Source organism: Anomalospiza imberbis, chromosome 5 (assembly GCF_031753505.1).
Source record: "Anomalospiza imberbis isolate Cuckoo-Finch-1a 21T00152 chromosome 5, ASM3175350v1, whole genome shotgun sequence".
Classification (NCBI taxonomy): Eukaryota; Metazoa; Chordata; class Aves; order Passeriformes; family Viduidae; genus Anomalospiza; species Anomalospiza imberbis.
In genome coordinates this window covers 55,482,222-55,486,202 of record NC_089685.1, presented here as the reverse complement: position 1 = coordinate 55,486,202, position 3,981 = coordinate 55,482,222, and the positions used below count along the sequence as shown (strand labels likewise).

The 3,981-nt window shown below is 45.6% G+C and overlaps 1 long non-coding RNA gene across 1 annotated transcript; it reads left to right on the top strand.

Moving 5' to 3' along the window:
- Nucleotides 1–705: 705 nt before the first annotated feature.
- Nucleotides 706–2,263, top strand: LOC137475022 (uncharacterized). Its single transcript, XR_010999643.1, has 3 exons — nucleotides 706–869; nucleotides 940–1,043; nucleotides 2,081–2,263. It is a non-coding gene; the product is annotated as an uncharacterized lncRNA (long non-coding RNA).
- The last annotated feature ends 1,718 nt before the right edge of the window (nucleotides 2,264–3,981 follow it).

The following is a 3,981-nucleotide window of genomic DNA, read 5'->3' as shown; positions in this document are numbered from 1 at the left end:
ATCCAACTAGGAAGAAAATCTGGAAACAGAAAAGAAAAAAATTAAAAAACGGAAAGTGAGCAACATTTCTTTCACTGAAGATTTTCATATTGATAGAACTGAAGCAGATTTAAAGTGAGAAATTAAAAAATATTTCCTTCTGAAAGTGTGGGGAAAAGATGCCTCAGATCAGCAATTTTTTCATTAATGAATTTTCAACAGAACTACTTTAATTTATTAAGAATCCATTTCAGTAGGATTAAACACCCACCACCAACCATCCTTTCACTCTGCCTTTCTTTGAACATTTGTCTGTTTCAGTGGCACATAGAGCAAGGTTCTCTGGCAGTCTCCTGGGAGAGAGCAAAGCCAAAAGCCAGATCCAGCAGCACACACTTGTGCACTCACTGGCTCTGCAGCAGAACGTGAGCCATGGTCCCACACCCAGACCTGCAATGGCAGCAGGGTCTCTATGGGAAGGCAAGACCTTGGATCAGGATGTGGGATCTCCTGTGCCCATGGTACACCCAGCCATCATGAAGGGCAAGACAAAAGGACAAAGCCCCAAGGCTGCTGCAGAAATCCTTCCAGGGGTACAGAGTACCATGGTACCACACAGCATATTTTGTTGATAAAACATGCCTGTTTCCACAGGATTTCTAATTAAAGTCTGAAACAATTAGTGCTCACACAGCTGGTTTGCTTCTTCCTCACAAGAAATAGTAACTGCATCATAAATGCAGCCCAGGCTAAGTCCCACAGCAAAGTCTTCAAACTGCAGCTGCAAAGTGGACAAGAAAGAAGGGACTCTCAAGACTGAAACACTTAAACTTCTTAAATGTGGCCTGGGAAAAGCTAGATTTTGGAAGAATTTGGCAAGGCTTCCTTTGGTGAATGTGTCATATTTTTCATCAAAACAGTCTGTTGGCAGTCTTGGTCTGACTGCTCCTTCCTGTGCAGGGCTACAGACAGGTCTGCAGGGGATGATGCTGGCCTAAACTTTGTCCTAAGGCATTTTAGCTGTCATCTTCACTGCAGCACTCAATGGCTTGTACTTCTGAAAGGTCCGTGCCCCCTACGGACTGCCCTTGCAAGAGCTTTTCCTCCAGGCATGGGAAGTGTGTGATTTTTCATTCCTTGATTTTCGTTTTAATCCTGACTGCAGGTTCTTACAGCAAGACAGCAGCAGCAAACCAAAGGTCTCCATATCCTCAAGCATCCCTAGGTTTAACACGGTGTCCTAGTTTAACCAAAGTAGGCAATTAAGCAGCACACAGTCACACACCGCCACCTCTCCCCAAATGGGGGAGGGAACTGGGGAAAAATAATAGAAAAATCTATGGGTCTGGGATAAGAACAGTTGAAATAAAAAATTATAATAATAATTGTAATTGAAGTGGAGACAGTAAAAAGAGAGAGGAATAAACCCCAAGACAGACACATGGTGCACAATGCAATTATCACCACCACTGACCAATGCTCATTCCATCCCTCAGCAGTGATCAGCAGCTCCCAGCCAGTTCTCCCCAGTTTATCTACTGGGCTCAATATTCCACGGTATGGAATATCCCTTTGGCCAGCTCAGGTCAGCTGCCCTGGCCATTCTCCCTCCCAGTTTCTGGTGCCTCTCCTCACTGGAAGAGCACTGAAAAGTTCTTGACTCAGGGTAAACACTACTTAGCAACAACTAAAGCATCATTGTGTTATCAATGCTATTCTCATCCTAAATCCAAAACACAGCCCTGTATTAGGAAGCAAATTAACTCTAGATGAAACCAAGACACACTGTTTTCCACCCCGTTTTCTCCCAGCAGGGCAGGAAACATGTTCCTGCTTGGAATAACGTAAATAGCAACAGGACTCACCCTGAGCTTGGTGGGTTCTTGCTGTACACAGGATACATTGCTTGATGCAACAGGCAATAAGAATGAAGAGATGCTGCTACTAGGAGTGGGGAATGGTATCAGAGAACCCATGCACAGTGAGAAGCAGGCACTTTGGTACGGGATAAGCAGCAGTTTGTGGGAGGGTTGACACTGCCGTGAGAAAAAGGCTGATTCTATTGTTTGCAACATGCTCTCCACCTTCCTTTTACCCTCAGACCTGTGCTGGACTTCCAGGAAAAGCTGTCCTGAGATGAGCCTGGTGCATACAGGGTTCAAGCACTTACAACCGTCACAGCCCCTCCAAACATGAGTTCGAAGGTGATGTCTAATTGACAAAATATGCCCTGCGAAGAATCAGTGACCTGGAAACTTTACATATTTCAGTCTTGTGCATCACAGATGCTTCTGGCAGGATTTTATTGAATTGCACCCCTGAACAGCTCTTAGCGCAGAGGTTTAAGTGCTGCTTCTCCTTTTATTATCTTTACGACATACTCTGCTGGACCTTCAATGAGCCAGTGGCAATTCATGTCCCTGGGATACAAGCCAGACTAATTAGCAATTTCAATCTTCCCCTCTTCCACTAACACTGTGACACTGCCACAGCCTGAGCCCGAAAAACTCAGCACAGAAGACAATATAACACATGGTACTTGCGGTACTTGCAATAAACACAAATCAACAACTTGATTTTTAAGGAAGCCAGGCACACTAAGGACAGTTGTTATTTTAAGAGAGTCAGGAAGGAGAGGAAGAGAGTTTCTACAGCATCAACAGAGTGTAAGAGTCTGAAGTTTCCCTCATCTGCCTCACGACCATTGCAAGGACAGAGACTAAGACCCTTGAAGACCCTGACTGGAGTTCTGGCCTGGCTGAGGTGGATGCTTGCCAAGGGATTGTTTGCAGGTGTGTTTGCTGTGGCGCCACGCCACAGTACACTGCTTCGAGCAGGGCCTGGCAATCAGCTGCTTGCTCTGTACACTTACACCTGCTCCACGATCCCTGCTCATCACAACAGCCCATGAATTTCCCCCTTCTTGGCCAGATACCACTCGCTTTAGAGAACTTTGGTGATCCCCCGCAGAAGATCCCTCATCTGCCTCACGACCGCCATCAAGGGCAGAGATTGAAGCCCCCACCGAGGACTGAGACCTTTAAAATTCTAACCCAGGGGCTCTGGCCTGACTGAAGCGGGATATCTGCCAAGTGTTACCTGCAGATGTGTTCGCTGGACCAAGACTGGTTTCCCATGCTTGCCAGTCCTGAAACAATGGGTCCTGCTCACTGCTGGGACTGGTTTGTCCCATTTGGAACAGGACTGTCTGTACTTGTTCTCAACAGATTTATTCTCCACTGTCCTGTACCTGCTCCCTTGACATACTATAAAAGATCCCTGAGTTAACCAGAGACTTTGAGATTCTCCCCGACATGTCAAGACGGATCTATTGGCTGGACCACGAGGATTTCGTCTCTCTGTTAGTAGCTATATCCCCCTTTCCCTCTTTCTTTCCCTATCCTTTATCTCCTTTCTAATCCTTCTATCACATTTGCTGTGGGCACTCAAAGGTGCATTTGTTTTGATTGATATTGAAAATCCCCTCTGTGTTGTTTTTGCACTCTGAGATCGGTAAAACGAACCATCACGAGTCCCGCTTGTACTAGCGAATCATGACACAGGGTCACTTGCTTCAGAGTCCTTATGGATGGCCGTGAAGGTGAGCTACAGCCACATCCAGCATTTCTTCCATCAGAAACAAATTGTTCTGGTCCAACTCTGCTGGCAGAGGGGCTGGGAAGACATCCCTGCAAGATTTACCCAAGGGGGACAAGGAGTGAGTTTCAGGGTGGGCTAAACATACATTTATCTAGACAGATCTCCTCCCAGGGGTTCACCAGGCTAGATCCTATAGGGAAACTCTTGTCTCAGATCAAGAGGAGAGACTATTTGACTTTCATTACCTGTAAAATATTTAGAGGCAGTACAAAGAAATTGAGGAGACGGGACTTCATCCAAAAGTCCAACCACATGAACAACGAAATATTCCCAAAGGATGAATTGCATGACTAAGAATCAACATTATTACCAACATATCAGCATTACTGAGTTAAAGTGCAG